The following is a 20,232-nucleotide window of genomic DNA, read 5'->3' as shown; positions in this document are numbered from 1 at the left end:
CGACTGGTCCGGCTCTACTACCATTTTATTTTCCCTCTCTGAGACGCAATTTTATTCAAGAGCGTATGATTATTAATTGTACGCTTAATTGTATGCGTTAATTGTATGCTTAATCCTCTCGCTTCTTCGAAATCTCTCAACTTCTTTATTTTTAAATTCTTTCCCTCGGTTACTATGAATTTCTTTGATTTTACAATTGAATTGATTTCCAATTTCCAGGCAAATGGCTTTTAGTTTTTCAATTACTTCTGACTTTTGTCGTAAGAAGTAAATCTTTGTGAATTGTGAAAAGTCACCATTAAACGTCAGAATATAAGGTTTCTTGCCTAATCTCTCGACCTGCATAGGTCCACATCCATTCGTGTATATAATTACGTGATAATTAACTACCTCGCGAAAACTCGACCTATGATGTCTCCGATATGCGCAACCTTCACAGGAAATGTTTCTGTCACGCAGGGAGGACTTGCTTATGTGAGTCTATGGGGGCTGGCAAACCCACGTTCCCGAAGCCAGGGGGGACCGTCGGGACAAGCGTCCCGCTTACGTGAGTCCCCTATGTACACCGCAGGGAAGGTCGCCGGGAGTGTAAGGCCTTTAAGTACGGTTACACTCTCTCTCTCTCTACGTGACCTTGGGTAGTAGCGCACCCACGATCCTGAAGCCAAGGGTGGGACCGTCGGGGTAAGTCCCGGGATCGGACAATCGGCGTTGACCGATGTCCGTCGCCTTGAGGCCCCCGCTTACGTGAGTCCCATCTGGAACTGTTAAGCAGTGACGTGGCCGTACATCCACGCGATAGTCCCGCCAGTGACTAAAGATAGTACCACGGGGGTCGAGTATAAAGCACGGAGGGAGTTGCGACCCCTCAGGTTAGCCAATTTGGGTTGGACTCGTGGTGGCAGTGATTGATGGTCAAGTGTTAGCAAGATGGCCCATTTAAGGGGTGTTGGCTGCACCGAATGGCCGTCGGCGGGTGAGCAGCGTCCCACCTGCTCCGGAACCGTCCTCGAGAGACGGTAGGGCTTGGAAAGTGCCCCGTTCGACCTGAGACGAGTGACAGCCCCTGCAGGCTTAACTAATCCAGGTAGCAAGGTATTGGGTACCTTGTGCGCTGGTTGGGCGTAACCCCAACCCCTATGGCCCTGGGAGTGCCCGGGTCCAGTATAGTGTCTACGCTCAGGAATGAACCCGTAACTAAAAGACACACTAGGTGTCGTCTATAACTTTCATAATCAAATTCTTTAAAAAACGCTAACATGTCTGACGTCTTGATGACAAAGCCGCTAGTGCCATAACTGCAGTGTGTCCGCGTTTGACTGCGCTTTGAGGTGTAAAACGTGATAGGTGCCAAAGGAATATACAGCGTATCAATCTAACAGTGCGTTTATTAATGTTACTAGTTAGTGCTAGTGTTAGTAATAGTGTTACTATGTTGCCTGGACCGAACTCGGACTCTAGCCTCGCATTCTCTGCCACGAGCTATCTTTGTTTCCCTTTTTTATATGGTGCCAAGGTTCTTGAAAGAGAAAGTTTCTTCCGGAGTAGGCGAATTGTTTTTCCTTGCCAAAGGTTCTTGCGCTGTTTAGAAAATGCTAGTCTTTTCCTTTATGACATCCTGGCATCGGACATCGTTTCGCTGGCCATGGGACCAGTACGTGCGCTTCAACCCTGGATCTTTCTCTACCGCCTTGTGCCGCTACACCTTCTTGTTTTCATCAGTACATACATATTATTAATTTCGCTTCTTTTCTTTGTACCATGTTTTTTGTTTAACCGTGCTCTTTTGAGTAACTTCCGGCCTAATCTTATTTTTCTATCACTAACAGAGTTAAATTTTAGTAAAAAAGAAAAAAAGAGGAAATATTATAGGAACTACGGCAAAATTAGAGACTACGTGGAGCCCGTATTGCCGCTTTGATGGCTAAGGAAGGAAAGTACGGGCCCTTGGTGCATATAGTATACGGCTATTCCATCCAGAGGACTGTGCTTACCAATATTTACACCAGTTTCCGTTGCATTACATCCTTCCTTCTTCTGTGCTTCCTGGAGGCCCGACCAACGTCAGTGTTATTTTGCGGACATAGATGTTCCACTCTGTAACTGTTAGTATTTGTCCGAGGGAGATGTTAGTTTAATGGCCTTAAAATTTATTTGTTAGTATATGTTATGTTTTCTAATCTATTATAATCTATACTTTGGAATGTCAAAACTGTCACAGCCATTATATATCGCAGATTGTTACTATTGGATCACAGTTGTGTTGAGTTTGGTTGTTGAGCGGCACATCTTCTGCCCGACTTTGACCTCTGACGGCTTTCCTTTATTTTGGTCGGTGTTAGGTCTTCCCCTCCAGCCTCGGACGAAGCCCACAAGTTGGAATTCTGTAAACTAGAAAAATTACGATTAGGATTTGAACACAGGTCCTTTGGATTTGTAGCCGTAAACTATATCCACGTCGCCACCGTAGTCATATGATATTTCTATTCTAGAACTCATACTTAAGGTTACAAGTGTCGGGCCTACATTGCTTGAAATTTCATTGGAACATTAAAACTCTTGTTGTCCGTTGAAAGTGTGGTTTAGATCTAAAAATTGGGTTATTAAATTAAATTAAAACTTGTTTTATATCGAAGCTTCCCTTTGCTACGCAATTTTACTTTTTTTACTAGAAAATCAAACAAAATGCATATTGTACGATTTCGAGGATTACAACGCGGTCGTAGAAACCTGCCCTCTGTAATCTTTCCTGCTTGTTAATGATGTCACCAATAAAATCAAAATTTGATTTTACTAGATATCAAAATATCTAAAAAAAAAAAACATAAAAACACAATTAAATCGCACAATTTCCAAGAACTGAAACACATTATTATAGAAATCCTTCCGTTCCTAAATTTCCCTGTTGGTTAGCAGTACTGTATGGTTCATGCATTCACAGAAATGATGTTTTCTGCCGTGTACAGTTAGTCGCATCTCGAAACGATGGCATAAGAGTGAAGCAACACGTTTCCCAAGGTGCGCGATAGTTGCCGCGCGGTTGCAGACAGTTTGAAAGGGTCCCTTAATTCCGTATCCCGCCGTGATTTCCGCCTTTTTTTATCCGCTACTGGATAATGCGAGGCTCGGCAAGACGATGGCATCTCTACCTACCAAACACCCCTCCTCTGTCTCTATTCTCTGTCGATACGAGAACAAACCATGGAACCACCTCAAGGCACTACTTCAGCGTTGGTCTTCTCTCTGTTTGTACGTCTCATCTTTTCATCTTCCTATTTGTGATCTTCCATGTCTTTCCATGTTCTCCTCCTGAGCTGTATAGCTATCATATTTCTCCGACATAGCCCTTGGAATGTCGACCAATATTCTTCTTTAATAACAATCACATCTATAATATTGCTGGTTGTCAGTATTTTGCGTACGTAGTTTTCCATCGAAGTTCTTTCGCTGATCTACCTGTGGCAATTGAACAAGACATGCTCTACATCATCACCTTCAGCATTACAATTTTAGCATCTTGAGTGTTACGTAGGGCGACACTCTACCTAAAGCAGGCCACACACCGCGGGCGCCGCGGGAAGCAAGTGTCCGCTCATCCTTACTGCGTACACTCAATAGCCTTATGGACCCATCGTAAATCTCAGGAATTTGCTAGCTAAGGGCCTTCAGACCGAACAAATATAAGTGCTAAAAATATAAAATTATAACCCTGCTAATCGCTGCGTTATACTATCTTAACCACCCCTATTATCTTAGCGGAAATCGGAGGATCGATCAACTCCTGATGTCGATTATTATAATCATAACGGGAATTTACGACTCCCGTTGACGTGTTTCTTCCCGATTGCGTCTCCCGCGATTGCGTCTCCCGCGATTGGTTGAAAATACATTGTGTGTGTGATAGGTGTTCGAATTAGCGCCGTCTTTTGCGCCCTCTTCAAAATACTCTTTCTCCTCTTTATTGCTATGGCTTTGGCCCATACAAGTGTAGCATAAAGTACCAGCGTTCGACCGTTCGTGGAAATACGAAGAAGCAATCACGAAGAAGTTAACAACGTAAAGGCAACTAACTTCTGTGAGGATGATACCGCGGAGGAAAACCAGTGATGGGTGTGTAGAAGGCAACGGGACGTAACATCCGTCGTTGAGACGGCACCGATCAAAATTATCAATGAGTAGAATTGATCGAAGCTTCCATGCCATTCCTCCTCGGTTGCTGGTTATCCGGAGCCGCGGGATCGGTTGGACTTGGCAGTGGTACGAGCCATCTGACGCTTCGTTCCAAGACGCTCGTTGCCGTTTGCACAGCTGTCCGGATGATTCCATCCTTAATGATGGAACGCTATTGGAACTGCATTGATGGTACGTTATCATTCCTGAGGATTACGATGGTGCCTTCGCGGATGCCATGACTGCCCTTGCTCCACTTGTTAAGGCCGATCAACTCAGGTAGGTATTCCCGGTACCAACGGCTCCAGAAATAATGTTTGAGTTGATTGATGCTCTACCAACTGGATAACCGGCTTGGTGGAGTCGCCCAGAAATCTTGACATTACGTCCCCGTAAACTCGCTAGTGTGTCGCCCAATTAGAAAGTGGCCGGGAGTGAGGACAGGGAGATCATTTGGATCTGAGGATATTGGAGTCAGTGGGCAGGAGTTCAAAATGGCTTCGATCTCAATGATAAGGGTGTTGAGGTGTTCGAAAGTTAATAGCTCCTTGCCGACGACGCGTGTGAGATGGCGTTTAAATGACTTTACCGCGGCTTCCCATAAGCCGCCAAAGTGTGGTGAATGAGGGGGATTAAAGCGCCATTGTTTCCGTATTTCAAAATGAATGATCTGCAGTCGTACTAGTTGAATGTGGGCGAAGATTAAGTCGTCTACGATTAGATGTGCCGCTCGGATTTGTTTGTGTCTCCACCGAAGACAAGGAGCGACCATTCTCATTAGCTTGGACCAATACCTTTGAAGTAGGCTATGGTCGATGGATTTCGACGACAGACAGCTCGACCTTTCCCGTTCAGGGACTTGGACCAACGTTGTTGGGCTCCTGGTCGGCCAATGTTCTTCGTTTTGTTGTAGCCACTCCGAACCCGTTTTTCCAAATGGATGGGCGCGAGAACTCATTGGGAGTCATGCCTCGGGATATAAATTCCGTGAAGTTATCGGTGGTAGGTACATGACAACATGATCGGCGATGTCGGTCTTCGTTCGTATGTCGACCACGCGGTTGGTAACAAAGGTTTTTAACGTTTGAGGCGAGGACTTGATCCATTGGAGGATGATTGTGGAATCAGTCCAATCAGATCTGAGAGTTCTTTATCGTTAGGGTCTTCTGTATCGAAGAGAGTAAGGTTGTGAGAAGAAGTGCTCCGCTTAACTCGAGTCGTGGAATGGTCAGAGATTTGAGCAGCGCCACGTTTCATCGGGTAGTGAGGAGTTGCGTCCAGGCGTGGTTGCCAGGATTAGTGATTCGGTGGTAGACGCAGGCCCGATATGCCTTCTCGCTGACGTCACAGAAACCGTGTAGCTCAATCTATGTTACGGATTCGATGACGGTCTTACGCGGCAATCTTATATTATTTAATAATGGCAGCTGTGCATGGTTCCAGTTCCACTCAGCGTGTAAGTCTGCTGGAAGGGACTCGTCCCAATCAACCCTTAATACCCAAACTCGTTGAAGGATCATCTTGGCTCGAACGATTTCAGGCGTGAGCAATCTCAGTGGATAACTCGGGAGGTACTGAATCTGGCATCGATCGAATAGAGGATTGAATCGTCGGAGAATTCAAAAAAATACCAAGAGATTTTAATGTTTGAGACTCACCCAACTGTAGTTCCTGGTTTGTGTCTTGTTCGGATAGTCCTTGTAGCAATTCCTGGTCTTTGGACGCCCATTTTCATATTTTCAAAACGGCTAGTTGGAGAATTTCTATGAATTACCGCTCTGAGCGACAGTGCTTCGTCCTTCGTAGCAGCTCCGATGAGGGCGCCATCTACGGAAAAATCTCGCTGCAAAACCGACGAGGCTCGCTGGAATCGGTATCCCTCGTCATTGGCCAATTGTTTGAAGCACCTGATAGCTGACAACCCGAACGTCACTGCGTTGAGTAGATATGTTCCGACCTCCCAGTTAGAGTTGCGCAACAAGATTTATTGACACTTCCGGTCTTCTGAACGTACGAGGAACTGTCGGTACACCTTCTCAACATCATAAATAAATACGGTTTTGGTAAGAGCGGTATCTCAGAAGACTATCGAATAAATGCTCCTGCATCTTCGGTCCTGTATGAGGGATGTCGGTTAAAGATACTCCGGTGGTGCTTGGTGCAGATCCGTCAAACGTGACCCGGAGTTTTGTAGTTTGGCTTGAGTATAATGGTGTTTGACGTGACAAAGTCACCTAAGTTCTTCATTGCGCACAGATGGTGTTTGACAGTGTCGATTAAATTCGCTAAGGTTTCCCGTGTCTCTTTGGTCAATTTAGGATAGTCCTGCATCGCAGTCAAATGACGTAGACAAGTTTGTCGTGGACGATCGAAGGGAAGGGTCGATGTTCACCAGGCATCTTGCCGTCTCGACATATTAATGTGGGCCAGCACGGAGTCTCAACGCTTGGTCCACATGGTCACGCACGCATAGCAGACGGATCTTCCTAGCCCATGGTACTATCCTCGCCAACTTCCGTGGGAACAACCGAATCAAACTGAGGCTTTAGTGGGTTTCTATCCCCTAGTCGATTAAAGAAACGGTGGAACTCGTCGCGGTTTGTTGCAAAAAAACAGCTCTGTCCCAAAAGCTAGCACTTTGAAAATTTGCTAGTACGGCGACGAACATGCCTGGTCTCATACTTTTCACCTTCGGCCAGTATGCCTTGGGCTGCGCCATCATCTCCTAATTGAGTGTTTCGGTTATATTGGACCATCCTTCTATGCGGACCCAAATGTTAGTGAGTGTCTCGACTCGTACCACCTTGACACGAATCCCTTCTCTGAACCGATCGTTCGTACGTTGTAAGATTTCCATCTTCCGCAAGTCTTGTTACAAATTTCGAATGTCAGTGTTTGGCTATGCTGATTTCCCTAGTCATATCTCGAGCTGAGGCGACGCTCTGGATTTGTCAAAATTTGGATCGCTCCTACGTAGAGGGTGAATCTCATCCTCTCTTACATGTTATAGAGGGATTTTTGTCATTTATCTTGCTTCACACTTCTCTTGTACTCGAAACGTTTTATAATAGTGTTGAAAATATACAGACAGTATATAGTGGCGGTTATTATTTATCGGGAAGTCACGTTTCCTTCTGAATAACTTTCAAACCTGTATAAAATATTTTTTAGATGTTTAGCGCTAATGCCATTTAATTCCTCAGCTCTGGATCTCCTTTTGCCAGAATTTCAAGTTCTCCCACAATTGCTGCCGTAGCCCATTGCGGTACATCTACATCGGTGTAATTAAGTTTACCTTCGATTGGATACTTATCAATTAATAGTATTCCACTTAAATCCGTTTATCACAACCATGATGGTGGGTTGTGATATGCGTTCTGTTTCTTCCATTTCATCATTGCGACGTTGCCGTTGACTATAAAATTGTCCATGTAAAAGCGGAAAACGACTCGTAAGATGCACCCTTCTAGCGATATCGTGCATTGCGGCTCAGCCAGCCATGGGATCGTTTACGATTAATAAATCGCAACGTCGTACAACGCTGCTAGAATGCGGATAATTTTGAAACGAAATCCTAAACGAACCTCTGGTGATATGTGCCACCAAGCGAGATTTTCCCTATGCTGAGAATTGATACAGATGTGTTGTGACATCGCTGCGATTTCGTAGCAGTGATATTTTATTATTTGGAACTTGTATAACAATACAATAATCCATTCTGCGATCAAGATGGTCAAAAGCTGTTCAAACATACTTGTACGAACCCGCAATAATCTTAAGATACCGTTAATTGCCGTCATCACATTTAGATTTTTGCTTACTATCGAGGCCCTTACTTTATACAATGCATCGTTCAAGTCGAGACGCTCCTTGGGATTATTGTTCCTTGTGGTAAACCATGGGAAAAGCGAGTTTTCTCATGTGGGATGTTCGAGGAGGACTTCTATCCACGAGCGACCATTGGTGGTGGGCGTACAGCATCCATCACTAGTTTTCCTTATAGATCTCACCGTCAGCGATCATTTCCGATAGAGCACACCTTAAGGTGCTACTAACTCATCGAATCGACGAAACCTGAACATGCGTGCTACTATTCGCTGTAAACACTCCTACATTTCTCGCAGAACTACACGCAGACACTCAAGTCTCGAAAGTTGTTGGAAATAAAGAATATATTTAAACTATTAATTCAGAGTTACGATCATTCAAACCATTCCTGTTATCTTAACCGAAATATGGAATCGGCTGAGTAGTGGCGTCGCGATACAGTTGAACATGGAGAAATAAAAAAAATTATCAATTGTTCCATAAATATAGATCTTATTCAATATAAATAAATATTTTAACCATTATGTATTTAAATATCTTTATATTATATGTTTCAATATAGTATTGCTCCTTCAAACTTAATTTTACTGAAATACGTGACAAGCTTCCGAGTTTTTAAGACTTCGTCCATTATAGCATTATTTTATGATTATCGAACTTAGTAAAACGCTCGTTACTTGCTTGCGAGTTACAGTATTGTTTTATAGTAATGATATGTCAGGCGTATTGCATTTATTTCAAGAAACAGTCTAATTATAATTAACTTTGTAGAAATATTTATAGTATTTATAGTATTGTCAACTAAGTTCATATTTTCTTAGTTTCAATAGAATTTTTGATCTATGTTTTCAGTATTTTCCTTGTAATTTTCTATGACGAAAAGTTTGAAACATAGGTAAACATCAAGTGTTTTCACAGGTTGCGTTTAAAAGTGAAATTATCTTCGAATTAAATAAACTTCAATCACTCGTCATTATCTAGCAATACGATGTTATGATTTCGATATTCTTAGTTAGATTGTAATCTTGTTCGATAATAATGTGCATTTGTTTATAAATTTATTGCAATATTAAAGCAATTGCACGTGTCACATCTCTTATTTCCTTTAAATTTTGTGTTTTTAATTCCATTTCCCGACAGTTGTGACTCGCGCAATTCGCGAATCATGACGTATTCCTTTTGCGTCTCGGGTTACGCCTCGCGCGGACCGCGAGACGTGACAATGTACATTTCAATAAACAAAATTCTGTTCTATTATGCTTCGATTCAAAATCGTTTGCTTCCTCTAAAAACGATGTTCTGTTTACAAAAGCAGCTATATCACCTGATATTATTCAGGCGCCTTTGCCGGCGTGTTATACCCGTACACCGTTCGCATACATACTTAGTTATAACGTGCAACTTTCACTGATAACGAGAGCAACATTCCAGAAGCGGCGTCTTCTGAATATTTAGAAGGTATTCGAGTTTCATGTCGAAGCAGTCGCGTGTAGAGGCAGTTACACGTGGGGACCCTCCTGCGAACGAGCGTGAAAACGCCTTGGTTTCCTACTCTTTTTTCTCGTCGTCGCAGCTTTGCTCCTAACTTGCGCAATTTTAAAAAATCCTTCTGACGGGAGCGTCGTAGGCGCGCATTACGAATAATTGTTACCGTGGTAACAGTGGCCTGTTTCTCTGCTAAAATACACGGCGGATTTCCCGGTTAGAAAAGAAACTGAATCGTAATAGGATATCGTCATACCAAACCATAGTAAGTTTTTTCTTTGCTTTATCTTTCTTCTTGAACCATTGTTTAATAGTTGCTTTCTGACATGTGTTCATGTCAACGGAGTAATTTTTAGTCGGATTGTCTGTTCTTGCATGGAATATAACGGTAAGTTGTTATCCTGTGACGTTGTGAACCGCGTTTTCTGAATTGGTGTGTGGAAATTTAAGACACACGAAATTAGCTAATTCTGTTCCGTGAGAATGGGAATTAAAACAACGCAATGTGTCGTTTCCTAAAAAATCTTACATTATGCTATGCAACGCTTGAACTACTAGAAATAAGCTAACTATATGTTTATTATCAATATGATAGAATTATCAGTATTATAAAAATCAGAATTATAGAAATCGGAATTATAGAAATCGGGATTACTAGTGATCTCTATTTTGTATGATAAATTAATGAAAGATGGTTTTATTTACAGTGGTTAAACAGGAAACGATGTCTATTTAATTTGAATTTAATGCAGTAATGTGATATAATTAACACAACACGCACGTGTTCCGTAACTGTCCGTGATCATGGTCTCGTACGCCTTCTTTCCAGTAAACTATTTGACTGAATGACCCGAGGCATATTGATGGGCCCCATGGCCCATGGAAGTTTCCCACCCCGTTGAACCTGTCGACACTTACGCTTTCTAGTAACACTGCATATATTTCGTCGGGACATTTTTCGACAAATTTAAGAAAATAGATCATAAGCTTAGGGACACGACTTTTATCGATTAAGCGTAGGTAACACCATACAGAAAGCTAGAAACTTCTTGCCAATATATGTCGTTAAGCTACCTATACGTAATAGCATCTGAAGCAAGCAAAGTGAAATAAAGAACGATCTTTGAACGTTGATACGCTTATTTCTGCCTGGATTTAATATCAAGAAACGAGGTCTTTTTATTCGATACAGATTTTCGGAATATAATAATTTGTAAGCGTGTACTGAATTGATTTCTGCATCTTTCACATTTTCTTCCTACCTAGTTCAGTCTTAATATAACAATATACATCATATTATGATTCTCATCAACATCATGCACGATATACGTTTGGAATGAATTGCACTTTGCGTTTCAGTTTGTTCGCTGTACACCGTGAGTCCGTTAGAACAAATTGCAATGCTCCAGCACGTACGCGTTAACCCGGTTTCGGTGTCATCAGTGTCATCGACGTGACAAGTCGGTCATCGAGAGCCCGAATTCCGTTCAGTTCCGTTCGTTATTATCAGTCTCCTTTAATATTCTCTCCTCTGAGGTATGTACCTACAGTTACTCGAATTTGCTCTTTCCCGACTTTCCGTAGCATCGACGTCCCTGCTATTTTTGCAAAAGATATGACGCGCCATCGCAAATTCAAGCGAAAGTCAGTTATTCCGGACTTTCAGGTAGACAAATTTTCAGAGATATTTAAAAGTGTTGTGGTTATCTGATAAAGGAACACGTGGATGAATGTGGAATAGAAATATATCTGAGTATAAATGTAGGAATAGCATAAGTACAGTGTATGCTACTCCAGCGCACTCTGGCAGCGTTACGTTACAACACAGCTCCGAAACCATGGTCCTATAGGTATTTATATAATTACGAAAACTGGCCTGACTATACCTCGATGCACTAACCCGATCACAATATATGAAAGCATGTTCCTAAAAAGGCTATGAGGCTGAAAGACACTTCTTATTGATTTAGTGCTAGATAATTTTTTATGGCTACAAAGGCCAGGAGAACTAAGTTATAGTGCAGATGTAGAGTTTTCCTAGAAGTAAGGCTTACATCAACAAAAAGTAAAGAATCCCGTATGGTGTAGACTTTTATGTATTGTAGTCTCCTGAAAAAACCGTTGAGAAAATTCCGATGAACTACAGATAGTGAAGAAATGAAAGGCCCCTACCGAGCCTGGTAGGATGGGACATTCCAATGGGCCAAGCGGGCCAACTATATGCCCCTGTCCCTTTAGGAGAATAGGCAATCGAAAAAGGTGCCCTCAACCGTCATGGGTCACCAACAGCTGCAAGATAGATGTGCATGGTAGGGGAAACGAAAACCGTGGAATAAAAGGACGTTTTGGTGGAGAGAATAGTCAGTTACGAGTAAGTTGCGACTAGATGCAGTCACAAGTTATTCGTTGTACATTAGTCGTGGAATATTTGTTAGTATTGAGTTGTTACTCAGAAATTGACTAGTTGTACAAATTTAGTTGTTTTAGTTGTATTGCATTACTACGTCAAGAAATAACTTTAGTTAAATAATCATCGTTTCAATCATTATAAATACATCAAATAAATAGAGATCACTATATTTGCGGGAGCTCGAGTGGAAAAGGAACAAAAAGGAACGCGAAATCTTTAACAGAATTATTCGTGTAGTAATTGTCAAAATGAGTTGAAGTCGAGTTAAATCTTTATTTGCGATAAGCGATGGATCAAACGCGGATAATACCATCATTGATGTCGAAGAAAGAAGCATTGTTTACGATAAGCTGACGCGAATCGAAACAATGACAGTTGCCAAGTTGAAAGATGAACTCAAGAAACGAAGATTGAAAAGAATTCGTAAGAAGGAAGAGCTTTCATCGCCTTGGCGATTGAGCATGGCGAGTACGAAGAAGAGAAAGAAGATGTCGAAGAGCGCGACGTGTTCGAAACGCGCGTCCGAATCGACAGCAGGAGCGCACTCGTCTTTAACGTTCAAGGACGCCCTGTAAGAGGCCATGAAGGAATACGCGAAGATGAAATGCATGCGAGTCGAAGAAAAATCCAAGAGGATGGAACGCGATGGAGCTTTCTGTGCGGAAGTAAAAATCACCTAAGTAAGTGCGAGCTGCCTAATGAAAAGCAGAGTTGCCATGTTTTTCAAATGCCAGGAGTACGGGCACATCTCATCGTAATGTAATAATGTGAGTATGTCCCCTGAGGATACGTGTAGTGTGTCGCAGTCGATACAGAGAAAGATCAAAGATTGCAATTTGACCGCGTTGATAAACACCGGTAGCGATCAGTGCTAGCGAATCAATACAACAGTCTCAACCTGACTTTGCAAGCTCGATCGTGGTCGTAAAAGGAAACGGATCTCTTCGTGTTTCTATTGAAGAAAGTAGGAAAGAATGTACGGAAGTTGTAGTTTCCACGAATCTTTTTTGTCGCGAGGATACCGTCGTCATAAACAAAAATTAATTAGATGTATCAGTTATTCTGGAATTTGAGTTGGCTTTTGTACGACACAGATAGCACATCAGTCCTTTTTGGGAAGTTGGAAATTCCTACCTCCCTAGTTATAAAACTTATAGTGCGTCAAGAGGGTGCCTGTCACCCGGAGTTCTCGACGGGTCCGTTCTAAAGTTAAACATAAACACCAGATGATATATACTCACGACGGTAGGATAGTTACCAAATTGGATAGGAACAGATTCCCTCCTCAAAGGAGATATGGCTAGAAAAACACCTCCTGGACGGAGAGCTAGGATATAAGGACCAGGCGCTTGAAGAGACCAGTATTCAGTTTTCATCACACAGTCGGCAAGAGAAGCTCATCATGCACCAGAATTAGTAGAAACTCCTTACGCACTGCTGCGTTTGTACTAAGCAGTGTAAATAAACCAAGTGGACACAACATTACTCCACATCTTTAATCTTCCGCCACTTTCACCGTTAATGGCATTCATGGTTCGCGATATCCACCGACCAGTCGCAACCTGGCTGATCGCCACATCGCTACATATAGTTGGTAATAGCAACATCGGTTACAACGGACATAACCGCGGTAGCTTCTGATGGAGACAACACGGACGGTTGCGAAGAGGATTTCGTAGAATTCACGGAGTATCCTGTGAAATGTACAATCGAAGAAACAAAATCCAGCACGTGTATGTCGGAAAAATGCGACTGTAAAACGTCGAAAGGATCCTTAATAATAACCGTAAGTCCACCAGTCACTAAAAACTACGTCACGCTTGTCAACAGCCTACAATATGCTAATCCATAGATATCGTGGTCGAATGTGGAACCGGAAAATTCCGAGGTTGTTCATTGAAGAAGCAAAATGAAGAAATCCGAGAACCTTGGCGTCTCCGTAGAAAAGAAAAAAGTTTTTGGACCTTTCTACGTGATTTCGAAGATGGATGTAAATGTAGTGGCAGCCAAATCGAAGCAGTTTCGAATGGGTGCCGAGATCGTTGAGGCTCGTGGATGTGGACTGCGTGGTAAGTTGATTGTTGCTGAAAACCATAGAATTGCAAATAGCGAAAGAACCGACTTTAGCTTTCTGTGATGAACTAGGTAACATGTCGAGCAATATTCTTGTACGCACTCGAAACAACTTCAAGATGTCGACGCTGAAACAGGAGAAAACGAATCAGCCGATACCCTATCTCGGTTAAGATCATAGGGGTGGTTCGAATGATATTAACACTGAGTTAAGAATTCAAATACGACTCTTTGTTTCCGACAACTTTTAAAATCTGGAAAGTGCGTTTAGACCGATGAGTTGTTAACAAATGAAGTTCGGTGTGCCTGGAACACGAGACAGGCGGATTCGTTTATTACAATTTTCATTGAGGAAGTGAGGACAACGGTCATTTCTGCTAATTGGAAAGCTGGTGGATAAGGATGGGACGGACACTTTTCCCGTTCTTTACCGTGACGAGCAATAAGGAGCGTCTCAACGTTAAGGATGCGTCGTATAAATTAAGGGCTTCGACAGTAAGTAAAAATCTAAATGTTGAATGACAATAGACTTGGTCGCAGTAAACAGGAGTTTAGGCACGGCAATTAACGATTCCTTCGGATTATTGCGGGTCCGAGCAAGTATGTTTGAATTGATGATATATGTTGATATAGTTGATGATATATGTTGGGGTCATAAGACATAACAATAGTATGTATACGAAGTTTTAGGTATATTCTTCTTGATTTTTATTACATATACTTATAGATCAGGTATATCAATCTCCATTATATAATTGTTTGTCTTTCTTCCTCCCTTCGTAAATTGCTTTCATCTTTTGGATTCACTCTCATATTTAATTTTCCGGTTGTTTCGAGAAATGGAAGGAGGCTCTCCTTTCGTTAATATATGTATATGTATTGCCTGGTGTAGTAGAAAAGAGAAACCATGAATAAGAGCGCTGAGATATTGGACGTATACAATAGAATTTAATTTTCTGAAGATGTGAAACATATGGTTTCTAATTTCTTTGTCTCGATGCAAGGAACAAATTTCCATCATATGCTTAAGTGAATTTGTTTTCTCTTTCATTTGATAGTTGTTGGACTGTGAATGTTTATAGGTTTATGAGAAATTTAAAAGTAAAATATACTCCAGAATACATATAGTGATAGCGATATACAAAATACATAATATGTGTATACGATTATACATTAATACGATTACTATTTGTGGAGAATCGCGTTGTTTCGTAGCTGTTCAGCGTTCGAAGCGACAGTTCGTTTCGATATCGTTCCCGATTTTGATTCTCGGCCGCCCAGCTGGCCATCGCATGATTAACGCAATGAAACAAAAATGCTGGAACGGAGCAGCCTACGTTCTGTGTTCGATCGATTGTCAGGCTACTTTTGCAAAGAATGTTTCCCAGTAGTGAAATTCGTTTGCATCGTCGGATACGTTCGATCTTTGAACCGAGGAAGACTGTTCTCGTGAACGATGCTCGTCCTTCCATGTGTATTCCGAATGCGTTCTAGAAATAGATATATTTTAACGTATTGAGGAAATTACTCTTTTTTTAATCGTTTTTTCTGAGATTATTAGGAAACAATTAACATACGTGCATTTAACTGCAATGAACAGAATTAGCAATAAAAATGAAAGTAATGAATATGAATAATACTATAGAATTTTATATAGATTGCTTGTTCGTAGTTTCTTCCGAAGAATTCTTTTTCATGGAAGGAATAATTACATACATGCTATCTAGTTCCTTATAAATACGTTTATTAGACCCACGCAATTATCGATGTAACCGCGTGTTGCATGTAGTTTATCCACTCTGCTACCAAGAAAGCCGGCACAGTCCGGTGACGAAGCTGGATTCGCGGATGAACGTGTTTGCGAGCACATTGAATGAAGCGCGGTTACAGCTGCATCAATCGCTTTTCCGCGTCCAAAGCTGTTGTTTCGATTCATCGAGTCAAGTTTCTAAGATCGTGTGAAAGTAACCATTACGATCTTTCTGTGATCAAGAATGCTGCTTATTGTAAACAATTTAACAAGACGGTAGATGAAAGCACGATCAATTTAGTTTACATTAGTCTTGCTCTAAAATTTCTTAACTCTAAAATTTCTTACAAAAATTTGGTAAGAGCATTTGTCAGTACTGGATGCCGTTTTGAAATTTTTATAACAAGAACATTGTACGAAAACGTTGTTGCATTTTTGTATATTCTTGATTGATTCTCCTACTTTCTTGGTGCCCATTGCTCCTATGTAATTTAGGTTTTATAACGGTTTAACGTGTAGCAGTTTTTGGACGTAAAAAGATTTTCGCTTCTAGTTTTCGTCATTGTGCAATAGCTGTATCAATAAGTTCATACATATTACTAATTTCGTTTCTTTTCTTTGTACCATGCTTTTTGTTTAACCGTGCTGTTTCGAGTCACTTGTGACCTGATCGTACTTTTCTTTCGCTAACAAACTTAAATTTTAGTAAAAAAAGAAATATTATAGGAACTACGGCAAAATTAGAGCCTACGGGGAGCCCGTACTGCCGATTCTGGATCCGGTGAATGATAGTACGGGCCCTTGGCGCATAGTAAACGGCTATTCCACCCAGAAGACTGTGGCTCGCACCCTAGTCGCAATGATCTCTAAATTCCCACGTCCTTCCTTTGAGCCCCCTGGAGGTCCCGATCCCACGCGTAGCCCTATTTCGTGGATTTCGATATCCCGCCTTTCAGATATGTAATGTTTTTCGTGTCCGGGAACACAGCCTGATTCTATAGATGTATGATATGGCTCTCCGATATGTGTGATTCATCAGTCTTTTAAAACGGAGCATTTAAACTCCACGATTCTAAAACTAACTTAGACCTAATCATCACAAGTGTTTGCTTCAGCGGGAACATCTCATTCTGCCCACGGACATGACCGCTGACGCGTGGTTTGTTTTGATCGCTCCTCCCCTCCAGTCCCGGACAAGGCCCATCGGTTGGAATTGTGTAAACTAGAAAAATTACGACTAGGATTTGAACGCGAGTCCTTTGGATTTGTAGCCATATACTATATCCACATCGCCACCGTAGTCATATGATATTTATATTTTAGAACTCATACTTAAGGTGACAAGTCCCAGTCATACATTGCTAGGAATTTCGTTCAAACATTGTAACTCTTATTGTCCGTTGAAACAAAAGCGTGATTTAGATCTAAATTGAATTAAAACTTGTTTCGTATCGAAGCTTCCCTTTACTACACAATTTTACTTTTTTTACTAGAAAATCAACAAAAAGCATATTATACGATTTCGAGGATTATAACGCGGTCGCAGAAACCTGCCTTCTGTAATCTTTCCTGCTTGTTAATGATGTCACCAATAAAATCAAAATTTGATTTTACTAGATATCAAAATATCTAAAAAAAAAAAACATAAAAACACAATTAAATCGCACAATTTCCAAGAACTGAAGCACATTCTTATAGAAATCTTTCCGTTTCTAAATTTCCCTGCTGGTTAGCAGTACTGTATCGTTCACGCATTCACAGAAATGATGTTTTCTGCCTTGTACAGTTAGTCGCATCTCGAAACGATGGCATAAGAGCGAACAACGTTCTCTTCCCCGAAATTATGAAACACTGAGTCAGCTTTTTCTGCTTTGCTCGGGGAATAGACGGCAGTCAGATTTTTCTGACAAGTTTGAAGAATAGGTGATAGGTTTCGCTGATAAATTTGGAAAATAGATGATAGTCAAATTTTTCTGACAAGTTTGGAGAGCAGACGATAGTCAGATTTTTCTGAGAAGTTTGGAGAATAGGTGATAGTCAGATATCTCTGAGAAGTTTGGAGAATAGACAAGACTGAGATTTTTCTAACAAGTTTGGAGAATAGGTTATAGTCAGATTTTTCTGAGAAGTTTGAAGAATAAGTGATAGTCAGATATCTCTGAGAAGTTTAGAGAATAGGCGATAGTCGTTTCCCAAGGTGCGTGATAGTTCGCCGCGCGGTTGCAGACGGTTTGAAAGAGTTCCTTAATTCGGTATTCCGCCGCGATTTCCACCTTTTTTTATCCTCTACTGGATAATGCGAGGCTCGGCAAGATGATGGCATCTCTACCTACCAAACACCCCTCCTCTGTCTCTATTCTCTGTCGATACAAGGACAAACCATGGAACCACCTCAAGGCACTACTTCAGCGTTGGTCTTCTCTCTGTTTGTACGTCTCATCTTTTCATCTTCCTATTCGTGATCTTCCATGTCTTTCCATGTTCTCCTCCTGAGCTGTATAGCTATCGTATTTCTCCGACATAGCCCTTGGAATGTCGACCAATATTCTTCTTTAATAACAATCACATCTATAATATTGCTGGTTGTCAGTATTTTGCGTACGTAGTTTTCCATCAAAGTTCTTTCGCTGATCTACCTGTGGCAATTGAACAAGACATGCTCTACATCATCACCTTCAGCATTACAATTTCAGCATCTTGAGTGTTACGTAGGGCGACACTCTACCTAGAGCAGGCCACACACCGCGGGCGCGACAGGAAGCAGGTGCCCGCTCATCCTTACTGCGTACACTCAATAGCCTTATGGACCCATCGCAAATCTCATCAATCTAACCTCATCATAAATCTCGTAAATTTGCTAGCTAAGGCCCTTCAGGCCGAACGAATATAAGTGCTAAAAATATAAAATTGTAACCCTGTTAATCGCAGCGTTATACTATCTTAACCACCCCTATTATCTTAACGGAAATCGGGGGATCGATCAACTCCTGGTGTCGATTATTATAATCGTAACGGGAATTTACGACTCCCGTTGACGTGTTTCTTGCCGATTGCGTCTCCCGCGATTGGTCGAAAATACATTGTGTATGTGATAGGTCTTCGAATTAGCGCCGTCTTTTGCGCCCTCTTCAAAATATTTTTTCTCCTCTTTATTGCTATGGCTTTGGCCCATACAAGTGTAGCATAAAGTACCAGTGTTCGACCGTTCGTGGAAATACGAAGAAGCAATCACGAAGAAGTTAGCAACGTAAAGGCAACTAACTTCTGTGAGGATGATACCGCGGAGGAAAACCAGTGATGGGTGTGTAGAAGACAACGGGACGTAACATCCTCCCGTCCTTGAGACGACACCGAACAAAATTATCAATGAGTAGAATTGATCGAAGCTTCCATGCCATTCCTCCTCGGTTGCTAGTTATCCGGAGCCGCGCGATCGGTTGGACTTGGCAGTGGTACGAGCCGTCTGACGCCTCGATCCAAGACGCTCGTTGCCGTTTGCACAGCTGTCCAGATGATTCCATCCTTAATGATGGAACGTTATTGGAACTGCATTGATGGTACGTTATCTCCCCTGAGGATTACGATGGTGCCTTCGCGGATGCCATGACTGCCCTTGCTCTACTTGTTAAGGCCGATCAACTCAGGTAGGTATTCCCGGTACCAACGGCTCCAGAAATAATGTTTGAGTTGATTGATGCTATACCAGCTGCATAACCGGCTTAGTGGAGTCGCCCACAAATCTTGACATTACGTCCCCGTACACTCCTTAGTGTGTCGCCCAATTAGAAAGTGGCCGGGAGTGAGGACAGGGAGATCATTTGGATCTGAGGATATTGGAGTCAGTGGGCAGGAGTTTAAAATGGCTTCGATCTCAATGATAACGGTGTTGAGGTGTTCGAAAGTTAATAGCTCCTTGCCGACGACGCGTGTGAGATGGCGTTTAAATGACTTTACCGCGGCTTCCCATAAGCCTCCAAAGTGTGGTGAATAAGGCGGATTAAAACGCCATTGTATCTGTATTTCAAAATGAATGGTCTGTAGTAGTCGTACTAGTTGATTGTGTACCGAGGTTAAGTCGTCTACGGTTAGATGTGCCGTTCGGATTTGTTTGCGTCTCCACCGAAGACAACGAGCGACGATTTTTATTAGCTTGAACCAGGAGGAATAGCTTTCAAGTAGATTATGGGCGATGGGGTTCGTGGATAAACAGGTCGACCTTTTCCGCTCAGGGAGTTGGACCAACGTTGTTGGGCTCCAGGTCGGCCAATGTTCTTGGTCTTGTTGTAGCCACTCTGAACCCGTTTTTCCAAATGCTTGGGTGCAAGAATTCCTTGAGCGGCTGGCCTCGGGAGATATGTTTCGCGAAGTTATCGGTGGTAGGTACATGGTAGGTTTTCAATTAATAGTATTCCACTTAAATCCGTTTATCGCAAACATGATAGTGAGTTGTCTTACCCGTTCTATTTCTTCTATCTCTTCATCGCGACATTGCCGTTGACTATAAAATTGATCATAT

General features: G+C 41.9%; 1 pseudogene; it reads left to right on the top strand.

Moving 5' to 3' along the window:
- Positions 1 to 13,802: 13,802 nt before the first annotated feature.
- LOC117233249 lies at positions 13,803 to 14,139 on the top strand (annotated as a pseudogene).
- Positions 14,140 to 20,232: the final 6,093 nt, after the last annotated feature.

The sequence above is a fragment of the Bombus vosnesenskii genome, unplaced genomic scaffold (assembly GCF_011952255.1).
Source record: "Bombus vosnesenskii isolate JDL3184/JDL3185 unplaced genomic scaffold, Bvos_JDL3184-5_v1.1 scf7180000013295, whole genome shotgun sequence".
Classification (NCBI taxonomy): Eukaryota; Metazoa; Arthropoda; class Insecta; order Hymenoptera; family Apidae; genus Bombus; species Bombus vosnesenskii.
Note: the sequence above shows the minus strand (reverse complement) of the source record. Positions and strands in the feature narration are given on the sequence as shown.